Source organism: Bradysia coprophila (genome assembly GCF_014529535.1).
Source record: "Bradysia coprophila strain Holo2 chromosome X unlocalized genomic scaffold, BU_Bcop_v1 contig_173, whole genome shotgun sequence".
In the NCBI taxonomy this organism is placed as follows: Eukaryota; Metazoa; Arthropoda; class Insecta; order Diptera; family Sciaridae; genus Bradysia; species Bradysia coprophila.
Genome location: NW_023503302.1, coordinates 3002577 through 3025607, shown reverse-complemented (window position 1 = coordinate 3025607; position 23031 = coordinate 3002577). Strand labels below are relative to the sequence as shown.

General features: G+C 33.7%; 1 protein-coding gene and 1 pseudogene across 1 annotated transcript in view; one reads left to right on the top strand and one right to left on the bottom strand.

Annotated features, from left to right (window-relative positions):
• LOC119068193 overlaps nucleotides 1–23031 on the bottom strand; it is a 132951-nt gene that overhangs the window by 94304 nt on the left and 15616 nt on the right. The window lies entirely within an intron of this gene.
• On the top strand, nucleotides 14665–15122 carry LOC119068363 (annotated as a pseudogene).

Sequence of the window (23031 nt, the reverse complement as noted above, 5' to 3'; positions counted from 1 at the left end):
GTTAAATTTCGTCAATTAGGAGGGAAAAAAATACTGGTAGATTCCTGACACAGGAATTATTCACAAGGGGAATATGATCCCAACTCCCTCAGGTTTACCTAATTCTGAATTGAAAATACCTAAATCTGTTTTGACCTGAACCTGATTCGATCAATTTTGACCTGACCTAATTTTACCTGAAACTTGATTATAGTGATTAGGTCTAACTTAATCTGAAAGCTGAGAGGTTTAACTGAAAATTATAAAAATTTCAGGTTACCTGAAACCTCACCTGACAGGATAGAGGTCAGGTTTGTTTTCTAAAATTACCTGGCCTGATCTAAAATTTCAGCAAATACTGATTTTTCACTGTGGTCGATTTATAGCTTTTGTTAAATTTCCCAAATTAAAGTTCCACTTTTCGGAAATTCTATAATTGTTAATTAATGGTCGAGTCAGTTCTAATCAAACGTTACACGAATTCGGTCGTTAATATTGTCGCGTCGAACGAGATTGTAAATTTAGTGTCGTATACGTTATTGCCCTGTGTCCATGTAAAGTTTTCAGTGCTCCACCTTGAGTTATGAAATTTAGTAATTCAGCTTTAGTAAAAAAAGAGCCGCCAGTGTTAAAAACGTTGTGTGCGCATAACAACACTAACTTACTAACTTGCCAGGTGAGAGCATCTAAAAGTATCTAAGACATCTAAAAACACTTGCTCCCGAGAAAAACGTTATGCACGAGAAAGACGCCAATAACAAGATAAGCAGTTGCCAGCGCATAAAAATGCTACTTCATTGCATAAAAAGAAAGATTTATAAATAGTGATAGTCTCGAATATTTGATTCTAACGAAGATTTTGTCTTGACGTTGAGAGAAGATTTTCGCTATTTCTACGACTGACATAGCTTTCGCAAAGACCTCTAACACGACATGACATCATATTCCAGAGAAAAAATTCTTTACGTTGGATCACCGTGAATCGTCCAGTGTCCTCCACCTATAATTCTTGTTATACGAAGCTATAAAACAAACATTTAACATGGACTTCCACACTCAAAAATAGAAGAAATTGCTATCGGATTTTGGAAAGAAAATGATTTATATAAACAAAAGAAACTGCGAAATTGTGAAAAAATTTGTAAAAATGAGTCCCCAGCGTACTAAGAAATGTGGAACCATGGACGTCTTGAACATTTTCTCTTGACAAATTTTATTGTATACCAACACAATATCAAAATTTCCAAGGGGAATTTTGTCATGCAAAATGTTAGTCAATCCTGTGTACCTTACTTTCGAAGTGTTTAGTTTTCGTTGGTCGTTTTAACACTATGCTCTGTAACGTACCGACATAAGATTTTTATGTATTAATTAGACGAGATTAAACTAATTATCCACGCACGCACAACTCCACTCATTGAACATCTATATCACCATCAGCTTCATCATCATAGTTTTGCAATCGTTACAGCTGGTCAACCGACTCAATATCTAGCTAGAATATTGAAATTTGACTTTTACCCGAAAACGTTTTCTGGCCTGTAGAGACTGAAGTCACTATCAGTTTCCCCAGCAATAATAATCATTCATTCTCATTATTGCACTGAGCAATAATACAATAATTTCAAAACCATAACGAATCATGAATCGTATAAAATATTTCAGAAAAATCATCAATACGGTTATTGGGCAAAATCGTAAAAATTAATAAAGCCAAATCATATCAATTCTATGTCATGCACTTCGCATATGCAAAGTGCACATGTCAGGGTTGTGCATTGTCCACCCTATGCAATAACAGGACAAAAGAAACGATAAAGAGAGGCAAGAAACGATAATGAAAAGCCAAAAACGATAAACAGAGGAAAGAAACGATTCGCCTTTCAAAAAAAAAAGGAAATTACTCTGTCTGTACAACAACAAATAAAAGTCAATATTTGTTCCAAAAAACGATTCAAAATAGTCTATTCCTATTAGGGAAGAAATTTATTGTTTGGGCAGTCTGGAAACTGGGATAAATACTAGAGAAAATTCCAAATCAAGGTTAGTTATTCTGTGGGTCTCGTCGCGTGTGTTTCAGTGAATTTTCATAAATAGAATACTTGGAACAAATTTTCCAAATTGAATTATTTGTGGAAAATATGTAAAGAAAGTTAAAGTTGTGAAATTCCGCAACCATATTTTGCGATGACGAAAGAAAGTATAAAGGTTCATATATGTAATATTTTAACGTGTGCACTAAAATAATTCTTGGAATTAAAATTTATATATGGGGATGATATTAAACAAATTGAATATAAAGTACTTTATAATAAATATTTAAAGATTGCAATAAGTCATATTTAAATTCGATCTCACATGACATTAATTCCCTGGACTGTAAGTCATGGGTTTACAAACGAAAATACACTGTACGTAACACGTTCACTATGATTAAAAATGTATGCAAATGTGATGAAAAAACGTTAAATGTTAAAATTTTGTGCCCGTTAACACGATAACTTGAGTAAATCTCAATCGAGTTTCAAAAAAAAAAATTGTCGACGAAGTATTGAAATCCTCAGGTCAAGTTCGAAAATGGACGGTATCGGTTCAACCATCTGGTAGTAGTTCTCGAAAGAAGCCTTTTCTGCTCTTTGTTAACACGATAACTGGAGCAAAGTTCAACCGATTTTCAAAAACTTTTTTTTTAATCAACAAAGTATTGAAATCCTCAGGTCAAGTTCGAAAATGGGTGGCATCGGTTCAACCATCTGGGATTAGTTCTCGAAAGAAGCTTTTTCTGCTTTTTGTTAACACGACAACTGGAGTAACTCTCAACCGATTTAAAAAAAAGTGTTTGGTGGAGAATGGAATTAATTCCTGAGGTTCTAAGATAGATTATGTTGGTCTAACGAACAAGCTGATGTTGCTAACAGAATTTTTGCATCTATTTCAAAAGACAAAATAAATAGAACAAAAATTAACGAGTGTGAAGTTTGCGCAAATCACACGAGTTTAAGTTTCATTGAAAATATGTGTCATTTTGACAAATAGATACATTTTGTTGAACACATTATCAGTTTGTTTGAAATGTCAACTTGAAGAAAAAAAAAATTTATCAGGTTGACATTTCGAACGATCTGTATAATGAGTTTCAACAAAAAGCATCTGTGTGTCACCGCCTTAGTGATCAACTCAAAAGTGTCTTAACCTGTTTTTTCAGAACCTTGTGAAAATGGGTGGTATCGGTTCAACCATCTGGGAGTGGTTCACAAAAGAAGCATTTTCTACTCTTTGTTAAAACGATCTGGAGTCTTGTTATTTGATTTTGCCTTGTAAACAAAACCGAATAAACAGAACCAAAATTAAAGAGTGTGAAGTTCACACGAGTTTAAATTTTATTGAAAACATACGCCATTTTTTACCGGGACATTTTATATTATACAAAATTTCGAAGATTTTCAGTGAAACTAAACAGAATTCGATAAGTTCATCTTGAGGCCAACTTTGCTTGCCTCTTCACTTAACTGTTGTAGCATAAGCTGAGCCAATGTCATCAGCGAAGCGGAGATTGCTTAGGTACTCTCCATTTATCTTTATTCCCATTTTACTCCAGTTTAACTTCCTAAAAATACTCTGCAGAATCGCCGAAACAGAATTAAATCATATTGAGAGATTTATTAGACCGTTCTAGTAGTTCTTCTTCTAAATGCGTTTTTGTGGCCATCAACATACAAAATTAAATTTCATTGAAATAAATCAATAAATCATTGCCAATAAAAGTACTAAAAGTACTAAAAGAAGCGCAGACAAGCAGTCAAGGGATCTGACCCACCCAACAGGTGGGACCTAGTATATCAGAAAACCGAATAATTAATGAATTGTTAATGCCAGAATTATGTTTGCATTGAAAACTAATATTTGGCGATTAATAATTGAAGAAAAATTTTGCATAATCCAAATATGTTTTAAATTAATCCAAATAATACAAATAATTCCCTCAAAATACCGAAATTGTGTGATTGAAAAAATTAGAAATTATATTCGCCGTTAAAAATTTTAATTAAACTATAATAAGAAGTGACCAAATTCACTGTGTGACGATATAAGTAAGATTACATAAGTAAGCATAACCCTTGTTATCAATAGCGTATCAATAGTGTGTTATTTTTGTGCCAATAAATATTCTAAAATTTAACCCAAGACCAGTTTTGTGTTGTTGAACGAGAAGATTATTATACGGTTCACTCACATTACGTCGGACCGCTCGCCGCCCTTACAGGCCTAGTCAAACCCGCACCAGTTTCAGTTTATTTTTCATCTGCAAGAATATCAATAACATACCACTGCTCGTAGCATCAATACGCTGAATTAATAAGCGCCGATGTAACAAGAGAAGGATCAGACAAAGACTATCGCTTATTTTTGTCGTATTTGCTGATGACTGACTACGTAGTGTGAATTTCATACATCTGGTATGTATCTCATAGACTTCCTCTTCACAGTCACATTTTTTTCCTTCGAACACCCGGTTTTAACTAAGGTTTATTTATAGTCATTCCTTCGTACATTCCTTCCGGCGGTTCGTAGGATCCATTTCTTATCACAACTATCAATAATTTTCAGAGGAAAATGTTTTCGAAAATCAGTAGGTTAGTCATTGTCAGTCGGAAAGAGAAGTATTAGTTAGGGGTGGGAAAGGTTCGATTCAGTAGCCTCGTTTCAATTTACATTTTTATGCATCTGATATACAGACTTTAATGGAATGAAAAATCCTCTTTTTCCCACAGTGTTTCTATTGCTATGCCATCTATAAAAATGAAAATGCACATATATATCTTTTTGGTGCTTATTTTGAAAACATAAATATATCCTTAATATCCTCAACAGACAACACACAAAATAAAAACAAACAAACATACTTCAGTCGCACAAAAGCCATAATATAATATTATATGTCTCTGAGGGCATTTGTCTACCAATTAGCTATTATTACAAACATAAATATTAATTTTACCGCAGAATAACGTGTTATTTAACAATATTTTTTATTCGCTTGAATTTCGTTTTTTTTTCCTGGCTTTTAGTAACCATGGGAAGTTAGAACAATAAAAAAAGAGAGTCTCATCTCCCTATGAAACATATAAAATCCTAAATGAAGTTAGTAAATCACCGACTATTATCAAGAAACCGACCATTGAGACTTTCACATTCACTTGAACACACCAGGCTTTATAGAAAATATATATACATTCGAGTAGGGTGTGAGTTATCAGCGTAAATATTTTCGTACATTTTTTCCCTTCTTCTTTTCTTTTTTGAGTGTTTTGTTTGTTTATAAATTGTTCCAAGTCAAGTATTGTTTTTGGGTATAGAACGTATTTCCGGTTTACCACTTACGTGAAAGTGTTTTAGTTCCTTAATAACGGTTAACGAAATAAATAAATCATTGGAGAGCCTTCAAATACAAGATCCGCAACACACACACACATACTCCAGCTCAAGTTCAAGATTTATACTCGTAATGCTATCCCCAAAAAAGAGAATGTGTCCGTTTTCATCTAGGTTGAATATTAAGACATTATTTTGTTCGTCCTCGTTCTTTTTTATAGAAAGAAAATATTTATCAAAATTTTACGTATAAGGAATTTTTGAGTTTCATTACCTTAATAACTCTAGTTCGTAACAGAAACATGATTCTTTTTAGTACTGAAGCATAAACGAGACTTTATGTTCTTAGTTTTCGTGGGGTTTTATGTGAACCTAAATGCTTTTCTTACATAGCTAGTTACTAAAAAGGTAAGTGTTTTGCGGTGGTAAATGTCTATTATTTAAAGACCCAAAAAAGTATTAAGGTTTTTTGTTCGCATCATTCTTCACCGTTATGGGAGTTTAAATGTGCGTTCTTGTGTATGCCGTTGAATGTTGAATACAAAAGGGAAGTTACGTTCCATTCGCTAAATTAGGGGAGCAATGAATATGAAATGTGCTTAGATTATACGCTGTATTTTTGGTCAATTAAATGGTTTGGAGGATGTTTAATGGATCTAAATTATGACTAAATAAAGAATTTCTTTCTTATAATCGTGATTATGGATCGGACCGAAATTCCCAGTATTAAACGTTCCCAAAATATTTACAAATTTAACGAGAATGCGAGCACAATCGATGAACTCCTTGTGGGCTCATACTATCAAGTGCATGTTAATGTTAATGAATTAGAAGAATGTGTGCGGAAACCTTAGAACACTTCTATTAACTAACATGATAATTATGCTGGCTCACCCGCCTGTGCAATGTTGAGTCTTATTAGCCGTGGTCATTAAAAATTCCGCTCTGGATTCATTCATTCATTCATTCACAATAACCCCCCAAGTGACATTTTCCTTATACAAAATGTGTCATTTTTCAATTATTGTGAATGACGCGGCGCGAGATTCCTAGCAGCCGAAATATAATTGCAAATTGTGGGCTTAAGGCCCGTCATTGGGAAATGACAGGACAGTTTCCCGAAAATGTATAGAAAATTGTATCACAAAAATTCACCGAAAAAATTCAAAGGAACTCACCTCGTATGCTTTCCATTGTATTCGGGCATAGTCTCTTTAGGTCGCCAAGGCATATTTGAACACGAAAACACTTTTTTACTCGATGCAAAAACAAAATTTTTTTTTGTTTTGTCGCGACAAAAACACAGAAAATATTTCGACACAACTGTGACACTCCGCTACTACAAGGACTAGAATGAATGTTTGCTGTGTTCACTTCGGCGGTAAAATATTTTCATTCAAAAAAGTGTCGGACATATTATAAAAATCATGAAACAGTTGACAAAGGGTAGCGTATACATTTAATAATGCTCATCGACCATTTTTTAAAGCTTTACGAGAGCTCAGCGGACATTCTTTCAACGATGGGAGAGCATTTATTAAAAATTTAGCCTCTCGTAAGACTGCGCTGAGCGGAAATAAATGTTCGTTCCTCTTTAGTAAGCTAAGAAGACTTCGCAAAGTCTAATTATGCCACCTCTTTGAATAAAAATATCGGCTGAGTTCTAATAATTCTCCGCTGAGCTCTAATAATTCTTCGCTGAGCTTTAACAAACCTCCGCTGAGCTCTAATAATTCTCCGCTAGGCTTCAGGAAGTGTCCGGTAGGTCTAAGCAAGTTGCAGGAAGGCCTAATGGAGCGAATCGGACACTCAGCGGAGATCTGCCAAAGCTAAGTGGAGTCTTATTAAATCATAGCAACAATTATTAGGTATCCGCTGATGCTTATTGAGTGTTCGCTTAGCTTCATTGCCTTACTACAACGTGCTAAGGTATGACGGACTCTTACTGAAGCTTAGCGGAGAATTATTAGAGCTCATTAGAGGTTTGTCAAAGCTCAGCGGAGAATTATTAGAGCTCAGCGGAGGTTTGTTAAAGCTCAGCAGAGAATTATTCGACCTCAGCCGATATTTTTATTCAAAGAGTTGGCATAATTAGACTCAGCGAAGTCTTGTTAGCTTACTAAAGAAGTGGGAGAGGTTACAATTTTAATAAATGTCTACCATTGTTGAAGTGTCAGACACTTTTTTGAATATAAATATTTTACCGCCGAAGTGAACACAGCAAACATTCATTCTAGTACTTATAATAGCGGAGTGTCACAGTTGTGTCGAAATATTTTCTGTGTTTTTGTCGTGACAAAACAAAAAAAAACTTTTTGTTTTTGCATCGAGTAAAAAGTGTTTAGTGTTCAAATATGCCTTGGCGACCTAAAGAGACTATGCCCGAATACAATGGAAAGCATAAGAGGTGAGTTTCTTTGAAATTTTTCGGTGAATCTTTGTGATAAAATTTTACATACATTTTCGGGAAACTGTCCTGTCATTTCCCAATGACGGGCCTTAAGTACGAAATCAATTTTTATTCGAAGAAATTATAAACTTAAGATCTAGCTCATATCTTTGATCTTTTTTTTAATTGAGTGAGATTTCCAGTCAGCATTTTTTTTTGTCTTGTTTAGAGAAAACCTCGTTCTTTCACTTCAAAGTGGGAAAAAAATCACTTCTTAGTTCTGTGGAACAAAATATTTTAAAAAGCAAGAGAAACAAAGGAAGAAAATGAGAAATTCAAACAAAATAGGTATTTGCGTAAAATTGCGCTTCTCAGCCCTCAAGCAATCTTTTTCTCAGTTCAACCATATTGTAATGCCTCTCCACTAAAAAAAAATCGAGTTCAGTGAATACTCAAAAGATAAATTGATAACAAGTTCCAGCCGGCAATCTCTAAAGTCTATAATTAACATTCGTTGTTTATCTTAAAGTTATTTCGTTTTACTAAAGCTAACCCGACGACCAACGGAAAGTTGGGCTTAAGATAAAAAGAACCGCTGAGGATTAATGTGAAAACATTAAATATACCAGATGCTGGGCCCATATATTTTTGAAAATTTTTGTTAGCTTACTGTTAGCTTTAATCGTAATTTTACGTTGACTTTCGAGCGAGTACTGAGCCGAAACGTTTTCGAATTGGTTGTACTTAACATAAATCCGGGTACTATTTTTGAAAAATTTGAAAACGTTGGAATACTCAGGAAGAAATGTTTTCCCAAATATGATCTCTGCATAAATCAACAGATTTTGCTGCACTCACGGAAATTTGAAAACCGACACATTTTCTGTATTGAGGTCTATCCGTCCTTAGTGAATTTTGCAAGTATTTTTTATAGAGAAATCAGAAACTCAAGTGAGACACAGAAACAGAAAATCTGACGGTTTTCAAAATTCTGTGCGTGTAGTTTAAACATGATTAGATTAGAATTGTGTTGCCTATGAAGTTCTTTCCATAGATCATCTGGGTGGAGAAAGGGTTATTTTAAAAAATGGAAAATTGATTTTCGTTGCTGAGACTTTATAAAATTTCAAAATCACGGAAACACCGTCAGACATTACAAAAATGTAATGCAATCGTAAAAATTTATTCATTTCATTAAATAATTTCGAAACTACCATTTTCCATCAAGATCTTGATTATTTCGTATTAAAGCCCACCTTTGAGCAAATTGTTGTCGAATTAACAGAGACTTGAGGTCGTTAAAGTACCCAACATTTTCCTTTTCACATAGTATTTTCTTACACTCTCGAAATAGCGTTCTTAAAACAAAATCTTGCCCAGGTGAATTTAAGCACATCACTTAAAAAAAACCCTTCATACTGAGAACAAACTGTTTCATGGAAAAAAAGGGTTGCAAATGTATTTTAAATTTACTTTTATTGGCTCTTATAAATGGCTTAAATAACTCGTTTATTAGAAACATTCCGGCCTGTAATACGTTAATAAGAAATATAAATTTTGCTGGGAGCTTCATTACTGGTTTTCTGCTCCCTTGTTTTTTTCTTCATCGTTATGGTACGATGTATACGTAATAATTCATCTTGCTGCTTCAAGATAAAATGATTACGAAACAAACTCAAAATTCACAGTCTATATGTATCGTTAAGCATATCTGACGGTTTCAGAAATTCATTACACTTCTATTTTGTATTTATTTCTTTAAATCATGACCATAAAATTAATTTTCCCAGGATAGCTGCCACATCTTATTGAATGGAGAAACTTTTATTATATTTACAGAGCAAAAAAAAAAAATGTGTAGAAGAAATAAGAAGCATAAAGTTACTATGTATGGTATACATAGATAGATAGATACTGACAACCAAATCCCAGCGAGCGGCATAGAGTCGATAATTTATATTTTTCATCTTAATTCCATTGCGAAAAATTTAATTTCTTTTTGAGAAATTAATAAATCTTCAACACAAAAACTTTATGTTTTCGTAGATGCTTTTCATTTCCTCATTGATGTAAAAGATAAGCTTAATGCTAATACCGAAGCTAATACTGTGTCTTATAAGCATTTTGTTTAAGAGTTTCTCACATCTCAGTTTAATTTTCGTTTCATTATTTAATTGCGAGTCAACCAACTGTGTCTGGTAGAAAATGTGAATATGAGTACTCAACACTTTGCAAGTGTTTTGAATAAATTTTAAACTCATGCTCTTTCGGTAACCTTACTGTACAATATACATATACACACATGCATCATCCGTATACAGCATCCCAATATTAGCGTCGAAAGTAAATAATTCCAGATTAATCAAAAAACAACCAACTTTCCTTATTAAACATATTTTACATCGTAATCGTTCCAACGACTAATCTAATAAAGTTTTTGAGTTTATTATATCGCCTCTCGCTGAAGCTATTTTCTATAGATATTTTAATCCATAGAAACACTTCAGAAACTAAGTGGCAAAAAACATAAATTCAGAAAGTTTTGTTGCTTATTCGTAGCTGCTGTGCTTTTGTCGAAAAAGTGGTGTGTATATGGAATCCCCAACCCCCGAAAAATAATTAACAAGTTTAAATAAATTAATGTGATAATGGAATGAGTGTAAGCAAATTTTCGCATTGTGCCAGAAATATTAACGCTAAATTAGTCGACAGAAATCTGTGTTGGTTTGGTGTCTTTTCCACATTATAATGGTATAGTTTTCAGTGTAACATTTTAATCCAGTGTGGCATTTATTCTGTAATGCCATAAATGCATGGCACTGTGTCTATGTGTACATATATAATATGAGTCTATATTATGTTATATTATGCACAGCCCGACATAGTTTTTGATCAGAAAAATAATATAGATTTTTGAGAGAGAGACACTGGGCGAGTGTTGTTTGTTTGGCTTTGGGAACGTTCCAAAAGAACTGTGTGTGTGTTCAAACCTCGTTTCGTATCCTCGTATTTTGAGAAAATATTAAAACCAAAGCCAATATTTCATAAATATTGAATGTATATATGGGGCTAGATGTGGGAAATAATATTGTCAAAAATTCGACTTAAATATAGTTTTTCTTCGTTTTTTCTCTCGACTACTTCCATAAATAATGTTGTTTTATTTATTGCTTAGACAAAACCGTTTTATCCATTAAATTCGGATTTACAGTTTTTGGGGTATATGACAAATTGCATCTCAGTTTTGTCGATTACTACAACGGAAGGATCCACAACTCCCCATTATATCCCGTAACACAAACAGCAAAAATTCTTATGCGGCGTCTACCTTTTAAGTTTTCATTTTATAGAGAAGAAAAAAAATTGGTTCGATTTAACGTCATAATAAATAATGTGGAATTTCTCGTAGATAATATTAGTCACGTTCAGATTTATGCAGTCTTAAATATATCAGCGGTAAAATGTATAATTTTTTGATTTATTTTTCATTTTCATAATTTTGACAATTTTAAACGCTACAGGGGACGTCCGGGAAATATCTCTTGAATTGCAACTGTCGCTTTTTGCTCCGAGCTTCATGCTTTCACATGTGGCCACAAAAAAAAACGTTGAGAATTCAAATTTTGGGTGAGTGTTCCTCGAATGAGAACAGGAATCGGAAAATAAACTTCAGTGTACGCATATTCACATATTTTCTTTAATTTCTCTTATTTTTCCAAATTTCCCAAAAATGTTTTTTTTTGGGAAAAATTATGTTAAAAATATAGGACAATTGAAGAAAATGTTTTCCCAAAAATAGTCCCTTAAACAGCTTCTGCTAGTGTCAAAATCTAGGGAAACACCAATTATTTGACATACATTCCGCACTTGTATCAAAATGATGTCATAGTTTTCCGCACTTGTATCGAAATGAAGTCATAGTTTTCCGCACTTGTATCGAAACTTACTAATATTTGCGTTAATGCCGTCTCAACTTCATATTCATTTTTGAATTATTTAAACGTTTGTCCGTTATAGCTGTCAATAGCAAAAAGTATAGTGTGTACATGTACATGTTTTTCGACACACGTTCTCATACGCCAATCCAGTTTGACTGTAGTACATCGCTACAGAGCGATTTGGTTGCTAGGTTTTGATTAGCATCCAGAATATCAGTATATCATCTCTCTACGCCGCCAAAGCATAGGAAGGATATGTTTCAGCTTCGCCGCTGCCTTATCGATAGAATTCGTAAGATAGAGGGTGTATGAAAGTAATCAGAAAATTCGATATTATACATGAGAAGCATACAGGTTAAACGCAAAAGTAATCACTGAAAGTAGCTCTCACTTTTCTTAACACATAAAAGTGTTTTACGGTCTTCCTCAAGTAATAAAATTATATTTATTTGAAACGTTATCACCCATCTGACTGCATCTTTATACTAAATCAACTGAATACATATATACATCCAAACGAGTTGTTATGAGTAATAAATATTATCACTTTAGAGCCACGCAGAAAAGTGCAAAAGTAATGCCATATAACAGGTAGGCGAACATGTTAATATTGAAATTTTCTTGTTAACCGTTGAATGGAATATAATATTACACCATGAGAAAAATGCAAAAATCATTCAGCGCAATATGCTTACAGCACGGGATTTAACGTTTAGTCAGAATTCCAAGCGATGGTTGATCGAATATATATTCGAAAAAAATTTCATATTTTCTTGGTTTCGTTAAACGAATGAAACCTCATGTTTCTCGACCCGTAATGCTCTTATGTTCTTTTTTTTATTATCACCCCCATCCATAGAAAAAAAAAGTTTTTGATCAAATTTGTTTTGAAAAGGGTTTTTTATTCTTGGTTTCTTTCACCATTTCTGGCTTGTCACGAAATAATTGATTTCCTCTTAAATAAAAGTAATAAAATCAACATAAAAACCGAACGAACAAATATTAGTCTTTCCAACACTTCCAATGCCATGTTTACATAAATATTTTGGTGGTGGTCAGGTTTTATGCCTGAACATCACTTGAATTAGAATTCAATTCAAAATCACTCGAATTTAATTGTTTTTGAGAATTGGTGTCAGGACGGGCCAACTTTCGGGGAAACTTTGGGTGTTATATGGTCGTGAAATATTAGGTCATCACTATTCTACGTACAGATTTTGATCTAGCTGTGTTGTACTTACAGGTTTAATGAGATAGTTTTGTCAAATGCAATATCGCGAGGTTATCGAAAGTGGTGTACTCAGCAGTTGGAAAAGCTGTGTGCAGTAAACGAAGTGATATGTGACACCGTATGCGGTCAGCATTGTTTTGTGGCTTTTGCAGTGGATTGTTTTGAAGGATTAATTAAACGAAGCAAGAGATGTTTTTATGAGATTTGGGCAGACGTTTGTTCAACGTTACTGGTGAATCGCGACGACTCTCGATCTTTCGACAAAATGAGAGTCTCCTTCAGAAATATCTTGGAAAGCCTGCCTATAGGGCACTCAAAAATGTGCAATATAGAGAAACTACTATTTTCCTAAATTATCCCACAATTTTCCGAATATTCCAAATTTTCACAAAAATGTTACAGTAAGAGGTAGCAGCTTCAAACGTATAAATAAGTATAAACAGTTTTGATTGTATGTGTTGGTCCGCCTGAAAAACAGCTGAAGCAAATTGGTGCTAAAATTTCACTACCTCTGACTGTACTCTTAAAAATTAATTAAATAATTATGGGAAAATATGGAAAAAGTTTTACAATAAATAAGTCCTTGCTGAATATGTTGCGAGCTCATCTTCAGGAAATTTTCCAACTAACCAAAATTTTAATAAAAAGTAAGTTTTCTGTTATTTTGAACACTTGTTGGAATTGTACACAGGCGACAGATTTCACAAGTTTTAAATACTTCTAGACAAGTTTTAACTAAAATGTACACCGGAATAAAATCGAAAGATACATGAAGTATCGGATGCAAATTAATATTCAAATGCAGTTGTCTCCCCACTGCATGAAAATGCAAATGCAATTCTGCCGTTTTGTATTCCAAGTTCTAATCTCTTTCGACTAGCACATATTTTTCGTTAAATTATTGAATTTCTAAACAGAAATAATTTCTGTTTACTAATTAAATAATTAATATAATTGTCACTACAGTACACACTCCTATGTTGTCAGATTGTACTTATATAGCCGTTCATACGTGAAGCGGTGATATGAGAAGCGAACCAACACAAAAAAATCTAGCAACGAAACTAACTGCACGCTTCCACTCGCTATTAAATAAAATATTTCCAGCCGTTCCTCGTGCATTCTTTTTATTATAATTTCAACTAGATATTTTGGCTTCTTTCCGTCCGTGATAAATATATTCTGATATAGAGCCATAGCGTTTTGGCATATGATACTCTTAGGGATAATACAAAACGATGTACGGAGTTTTTTTTTGTCGGGATAGAATAAAAAATGCATAAAGAACAACAGAGATCTAAATTCAATTTAAGAAAATGAAATGGTATATTTATTGCCATGACTTTTCTCATTTTCCATTATATTTTTTTCTTCTTAAAAATGTTAGTTGTGTTACATAATCCGAAAGGAATGAAGAGGATTAATTTTTATGTCATTTATTTTGTATTGTGCTGCGACGTTTTTAAGCAATTTTTTTTTTCTTCCATTCTTTGTCGGCTTCAGTGGAACCATGGGGAGAATTTAAAATGATAGCCAAAATGATAGTCACATTTTCAAAGTAGGAGACAGGGAAGATGTCATGCCAAGTGTCATGGTGGCATTTATACGCAATTTAAAATATAAAAAAAATGTTTACAAAAACTCAAGTAGAAATTTCTATTGTTTATTTAATGATTTCGACATGTTTAAAAACAAAAACAAGAAAATTGTTATTATATGGCATGCTCTACAGCAGGTCACAATAATTTATTCATATTGCTCTGTTGTTCTTTTCGGAAGTGCTGCAATACAGTCAGAGTCGAGTCTACACAGACCTTCTGAGCAGACTGCACGAACTGGGCATGGATGTGGGTTCCCGGCTTATCGACTTGTATGTTGTACGAGAGCAGAATTCGAAACGTGAAACCGAATTGATAAACATGGTTCTGTTCATGAAGACAACACTGTGGAAATGTGTGTTCGGAAAGGAGGCGAAAAGCTGGAGCATGCCAACGACGACGACGATCGCACGTATTACATAATCGAAAATGAACCATTGGTCAATAAATTCATCAGTGTGCCGAAAAATAAAGGATACCTGAATTGTGCCACTTTCACGGCCAGATTGGTGGAAGCGGTTCTGACGAATTGCGGATTTCCCTGCAAGGTGTCGGCACATTGGTACAAAGGAACCACATATATGGTGAAGTTCGATGAGCCGAGATAAGCAATTGGCCGAGATGTGAAACAAAGATTACAATTACTGAGTAATACGCAAGCCCATAGAACTTATCAGTTCCAAGCATGAACACTAAAATATGATAATTACATATTTAAAGTCAATTAGGGTGTTTCTCAAATGCAGTTACTTCTATTGCCACCTCGTAGATCCATCGGATACAAAAACTTTTCACTGGGTTTTAAAACAGCATATGCTTGCCAGTACTTTGCTACATAGTCTACTTAAACTGATTTTTTCAGACCCTTATTGATGAAAAACCTTTTTTTTTATATTTGTTCGTCGACATGGGTCTCAGTGACTGGATTATACAAGTGGTCTAGACCATGTAACAAACTTCCGGTAAGCATATGCTTGTGTGTTTAATGAAACATGAATCAGAGGCATTATTTACCCTTGTATACAATTTCGAACCTCAGTCTTACTTTTCCAATATTTTCTCTCTCTCTCTTTCATCCACTAAAATCATGTCATCCTTGTCTTGCATATTTATTGTTAACGAATTGGAGAAGTGAGATTGTGGCTCGAAATTGTGGGCTTGATTACTGTAGGCTTCAAATTTATTCTACATTAGTTCACGAAAGCTAGAGTGCTACGGTAAGCCAAATTTTGCTTGATATGGTCAAACGAACAATTGTTAAAACATCGAATATTAATTATCAAAACTATATGACTTTTATGACTCTCACACAAGAGAATTCACTAAGAACTGTTAAAATGCTAAGTTTCGGTTAAAATGGAAGTTTTGAAACTAAATACAACGCCATGAAAGAACTTTTAATAGCAAGAAGATTTTTTTCCAAATTATATTCAGAAAAGAAAGCTAGTTTTATCGTCAGTATTTCAGTTTAGCTAGTATGGCCAACAATGAAAAAGTTTTTATAATGAAACTGAATCCTCTACTGCTGTCATGCTAAGTATATTTTATAGATGTTGTTCTCCGCATCTGAATGAAATTAAAATTTGTGCACAATTTGATGTGTTGGTTTGAATGTTGGATTGTGTTTTGTTTTTGTTTCGAATCAAATTAGAAAAGTATCCGAGGCAGTTTATTCAAAATATAAAAAAAATGGAAAATTAGCTTTCTGTACGTCCACAATTGTAAGATATAAATCATGGAAGGTTTGCACAGAAAAAGTTTAAATAAACTCACCATTTAGGGGCTATGTGTTTTTGTGATACCAAGGGACATAAGTGGAATAACAACTTTTCGATAGCGATAAATAGATGCATCAATTCAAGATCATCCGTGAAAAAAGGAATCTCTGCACTACGAGCCGAGGTACCAAATTTCGTCAGGAGGTCTCATTTTGATTATTTAGATTATTCACCTCTGTCCACATGTTTATTTAGACACTTGGGGAGTTATTGCATGAGCCGAAGGCGAGACCCCAAGTGTCTAAATAAACCTGTGGACAGAGGTGAATACGCTATTTTATCTACCGATGGCGAAATAATAGCACTTTTTCACTGCTATTATTTCATCGCAGATAAAGTTATATATTCCTAAAATAGGCCGTTCTTTTGTTACATCGCGTCGGTGAATTTTCGCCGCTTAAAATATTTCACGCGTACGAAAGAGATCTGATAGAAAGATATATATATATAGACATCCGAAATCCAAGCTTTTCAGAGATAGCAAACATGCCATAATGTTTAAGTCACGACAGTTATACTTGAAGCTTAATGCACACTCACTCCGTTTTGTCTCCGTTTTGCTTGACAGATGTGTTTGAACGTAAACGAAGGCAAAACAGACTGGCTGTGTATTCAGTCTGATATAGATTGAGCTTGCTCTTGATTTTAAAACAAGTATAGGACGAGCTTTCGAACAATCTGTATAACATTCACAGTGTATTTTTCACAGTACATTCTTCAGTTAATTCAGCTTGCGCGCGCACGTCTATAGTCCGAAGTCGAACTGATGCGTGTGCATTGGAATTGTTTACAGATACTAAACCTCACACTAAAAACAGCTCAATTCGGTATGTAAGATTATACTGGCTTTCAAATCACGATACACTCGGAATCGATCGTTTTAGTCACTTTAGTAAATCTATTAACTGCAATAAGAGATGTAGTTTCGAGCCATCAACACCTTTCGACAGTACTATTGGATGTTTCATTAATAAGTTTTTCTCACTCTAGAGCCCCTGGAATGTGAAAAACGTCTTTCCACTTAACAAATCTTTGTCCTGAAATGAAAGACTGATTCGTCTGTCGTGTGCGCAGTCGAAATTCACGTTTTGAGTAGTATAAAACGTTTAACTTTTAATTCACATCGACTATCTTTGATATTTTAACATATCCAGAGCGGAATTAATTCTAAAAACGAAAAATTTGTCAAATATTACCCAAAATTGTCACATATTGTAGATTCCATTGTAAACACAGAATGCTTTACGGTAGTAAAATTCCAACATATCCTCTTCATATAGCTTCACTTTCTCTATTGATATTTGTTTTATCCATTTTAACTCGACGCATTTTATGATTTAAAAACGTTTCACATAATATTGTCATCTGAATGGAAACATGGTTATTTCCGGACAGTTAGTCACAAATTCCAAAAATGTTAATTATAATTCGATGAGCTTAGAAATTAATTTCACATCAAAAGCTTTAAATTATCAACACCATAATGAGTATGGTGTGTTCAATATTTTAATTTTCTTTGAAGTGGCAAACAAGTACATGCACCCCGCCCCACTCCCGGAAAAAAAGATAATTAACGACGAAAATGCACCCACAAAACATCAAACCACCAAAACTAACAAATAATCATAAAACGTTTTGCTACATAATTTCCCCACCATATTTCTGTATAGTCAACATCAATCAGCTTATTTAAAACCACGCAAAAAAGGCCATACACACATACTAAACTGGGTCAACCAGCCAATGGTCCATTCACACAAATGCTAATATGTAAATTGAATAAATAATCCAAATCCCAGACCAAAATCCACAAAATATTTCATTGTAATCTCATTCATATACATCCAAATTTCCATGCATGTAATAAAACAACAAAACATTTTCAATTTACTCCGTTTTTGACTTGGAATTATACATATTATAATAATGTAGCAATGGCATGGCAGGGAGAAAACAGAGACTCAATATAGCAGAAAGTTACATACGCGGAATAGTCAAAATTTTGTCGTTGGTGGGATATAGAAATTTAGTCCCAGGGAGCCTTTTATATAGATCTCTAATGGAGTGTATAAGTAAATGTCATGACAAAAGTTTAATATGTGTCTTTGAATGTCATGCGAAAAAGTTCGCTTCGCCAAGTTTTTTCAGAGAACTTTTGCAAAGAACTTTGTTCTCATGTTTGAGAAGAATTTTTGAACGGAAACGGCTAAGGTGCGCACAGAGGTAAATACTCTAGATGCATTACAGTAAGTAAAAAGTTTTCCGTTGAATAATAATTGTTGACATGTATATCGGAATATCAGCTAAAATGAAAATGGTCGATTGTTGACACGGAACAGAAATGAAAATTGAGTATGTCAGTAGGAATCGTTTGAGTAATTTTTGTAGCATGAGTTTTGCGAGAATAGGAACACCTTCAGGTAAGAGAAATTATTCTGGGAAATTTTATAATTTTCGGAGAAACGCTTGTGAAATATTATTCAAATTTTATGACCTTTTCAACGGGACAATATAAATTGAACGAAAGTGCAACTTCGTGATACTGTTTTAGATGAGTGCACTATAACTCTCTCAAGATTTTCGGCTAAAATACTAAATGCTTACAATTGGTTTAAAAGAGACTAGTCATACTATATCGACAACAACGACTTCGACTACAGAGCTCATCAGTCTAGTGCTATATTATGTGATGTGCCAAATGCATGTGTAAATAATGAACTTAACGATAGTGGAACATCCACTTGAACATACATTAAACAAAAGAAGTAGTAGAATTTTATTACTAAGATCCGCTTGCGACCTTCTTTTATAAAATATGTATTATGCGGCATATTGTGGACAACCGCACAAACAAAATTGTATTATGGACAATTATACACGAGAGTACACGATAAACATTATGTTCTAGCTACACTAAAACCAATTTGTTTTTCATGAGGTGTCTAGCCACATAAAATGATTGCTCATTTTCAGAAAATAGATCTATTTTTACTCTAAACATGATACGCTAGCGGGGCTAGTGTCTATTTTACCCTAAATTTTTTTAATCAATTTCAATTCGTTTGACAATATGCTCAATTAATGTTGAATCAACAATGCCGACGATTTTGTTTTGTTTAAAATCCATGAAAATTTTATGGGATACTTCCATTGTATTGGGAATTTAAAATAACTTTTTTACATAAAAATGATGAAAAGCAATAGCAAAAAACAGGCGATTACAAATGGAATAATTGATTGTGTTCTGCAGCAAAAAGGCGATATTCAATATGTCTAATTTGTAAAAAAAAAATCGAAAATGTAATTGGTATGATCTCAGCTTGATAAAACTGGTCAATTGGAACAGAACATGAACAAGCTTTCACCTGTTATGCCGGCAGTAAATACTTAACACAAACGCTCTTCACCAATCGGCTACAGAACATAGTGAACATATATCTGCATTCTATAGAAAACGAGTAATTCATCGTTTACCATAATACTTAGGGCTCTTGATGAGGGAGCCAGGACCTATTTTAAGGAAAATAAATTTCCAAAAATTCTCAAATTCCATCACTTTTCGTCACTTCATCTAAAAACACAACAGATTGCATCGTACTGGAAATTTTGGAAATTTTTGGAAATTAAATTCCTTAAAAAAGGCACTCAGAGGGACCGATTTCGAGCTAATGGATTAGCTTAGTCTCAAGATCATTGTTAAGCCAGAAGTTCGTTTTACACCGGAAAATTTGCTTATGGGAATAAATCTTTTTATCGCATGAGCTGAGGTGGCTAGGTATCTAGTAGTCCCTTAGCGGTTAGCAAATTGTAACGTCGCGCACGAGCTAGTGGATTAGCTATCAATTCAAATACTAAAACTTTGGAGTAGTAAATGTGAAAAAAGGGCGCAGATAACATCTGTTTGAGTATACTGAAGGATGCGACGGAATGCGACGCCTAATGCCTGTCTCTATCGTTACAGATTGTGCTTCGTTGCTCTGAAAGTATGAATTGTGTCTCATTACTTTTATTTGTAATTTGTCGTTTCCATTAACTTGACTCACGTAAAAAGATTCACATAGACACGGAACACGGAAGTAAAAGAAGTCAGCGCTAAGTACATTTAATAAGAATATCAATCTGGCAAATTCAACGTCGACATTAAAACAATTATCTATATTAAAGTACACAAAATTAATTGCAATGGAGAGGGGATTTGATGAAGATGCATATAAGAAATTTCAATTTAATTTTTCATCTTTAACACATCATATTACATATAAATGCGCTGATGCACTCCAAACGGTTTTATTTGAAAAAGTTTTTTTCTACATTTTTATTACCCATCATGATAGTAAGTTCTTTCATTAATTAATGTTATCGTATCCCTATGACGAGCTTCAGTTATTTAATGCGAAAGTTTTGGTAAATAAATTTTTAAATAATGCGCCAGGTTTTATTTTATTTATTACGAAATTGAATCAAATTAATTGATGTGGCTTTGTTATTTTGTTGCAGAAGAGGATTGTAAATATTTTACCGTAAAGCTACTTTTCTATATTTCGACAAAATGGAAAAGTCAAACAAATTTTATTTAAATTTACTTTCTTTCGTTTATTGTACTTGACTCGAATATACATACTACAAATTGCAGGAATTTACACAAAAGCAATTTTGCGTTGATGGGATCAACAATTATGCTACGTTTTCCATTGTTTAGATTGTGGTGAATATCGATTTACAATGAAAAACGCAGCATAATTGTCGATCTCATCAACGCAAAATTGCTCGTGTGCTTTCCGCCTAAATCTGTATCTGTAATAATACTTTTTCGCAATTCCGGTCCATAATCATCACCTTTCCATGCATCCATTTAATGTCGTTTTGAAGGTATTTATTTCACAGTGCGTTTTTGATTATTTTTTTCGCACTTGGGCTTTTTCACATTTTTTTCGCACGCTACATAGCTTAGTACCTTTAAGAAAGACAAAATTTTATAAATAAAAACTTTGCACAGACCAGGATAGGAGAACGTATTGTTGAAGCGTACATACTAAGCATTGACTACTTGATTTTATTTAGCGCGTCTCTATACATCACATTGCAATGTGTATATAGTGCAGGTTGCTTGATCGTTCAAATGAATTCATGTTTGCATGTGAATGTTTGGTAGAAATTTTGGTAATATTTTGCATTGGAAAGGTGATTATGGCCCGAAATTGTGAAAAACGTTGTATCTACCACGGTAGGTATGCCTTCATACCTACCTTGGTAGATAAATAACTATTATAACACTTATTTTGAGAACGATAATGTTTTGAGTTTTGTCCAGACTCTAATCTATATAAAAAAAAAACAATTTTCGTCTCTTTTTAAATGAAACTTATGTTTCAAGCTTCAAACATTAATCATTTCCGTTTGTAAATCAAAGTGCAATTTTTCAATTTGGTTTTTATTTCCGATGAACCCGATTGATAAGAAATAAGACTCTATGCTTAAGACATTATACGGATAGATAAATGTGTTGGATTTCAATTGTAAAAGTTTTGCGATTTCAAAGTTTTTTTTTTTTTAATATCAATTGCACTTTATAACTATTGTCCGATCCATGCGAGAAAAAAATGTAGATTCTGAGCAGGAAGTTTGTGCAATTTTTCATTGTCTACATTTATCGTATTCGTTTGTTTTTTAATTAATGTAAACTACATTTGGACTTATCTTATTCCATCATTACTCTAACGAAAGTCGTGTTGTGTGATTCAGCTCAGCACAACATAATAAAGTACATCAGGCAGGAGAATTGATGGCAAATACATTCATTTAAAAAGGGACCTAATTCCCGTTCCTAAATCCTGTGTATTTCATTGCAAGCTGCAAAATCATTACATGAGTATAGTTTTGTGATGAGCATAACTTAAAACTGTGCTTTCGTTATATATAATCGAGTCGAGGCGAGTTATGCAACAACCTTGTCAAAAAAAACGTGTACGAAGCAAGTTGTGCAAAAAAGTTTAATCAATTACGTAGCAGCATTCAATGTTTTCTGGTTTAAACCTCCCTGCCCTATGCGAAAGCTAATCATTTCGCAGAGACACATGCCACCGCCTACTAATGGTCCAAGTTTCGCGCAAATTGCCTCGCTGTGACTTTCCGCCTAAATCTGTTCTGTAAATTACTTTTTCGCAATTCCAAGTCTAATCATCACCTTTTCCATGCGCATCCATTTAATGTCGTTTGAAGGTATTTATTTCACAGTGCGTTTTTTGATTATTTTTTCGCACTTGGGCTTTTTCACATTTTTTTCGCACGCTACATAGCTTAGTACCTTTAAGAAAGACAAAATTTATAAATAGAAAACTTTGCACAGACCAGGCATAGGAGACGTCATGTGAAGACGTATACATACTAAGCCATTGACTACTGATTTATTTAAGCGGCGTCTCTATAATACACATGGCGAACTGTGATTATATAGTGCAGGTTGCTTGATCGTTCAAATGAATTTCATGTTTTGCATGTGAATGTATTGGTTAGAAAATTATTGGTAATATTGTGCATTGGAAAGCGTGATTATGGCCCGAAATTGCTGAAAACGTTGTATCTACCACGGTAGGGATGCCTTCATACCTACCTGGTAGATAAATAACTTTATAACACTTATTTTGATGAACGATAAGTTTTGAGTTTTGTCAGACTCTAATCTATATAAAAAAAACAATTTTCGTCTCACTTTTAAATGGAACTTATGTTCAAGCCTCAAACATTA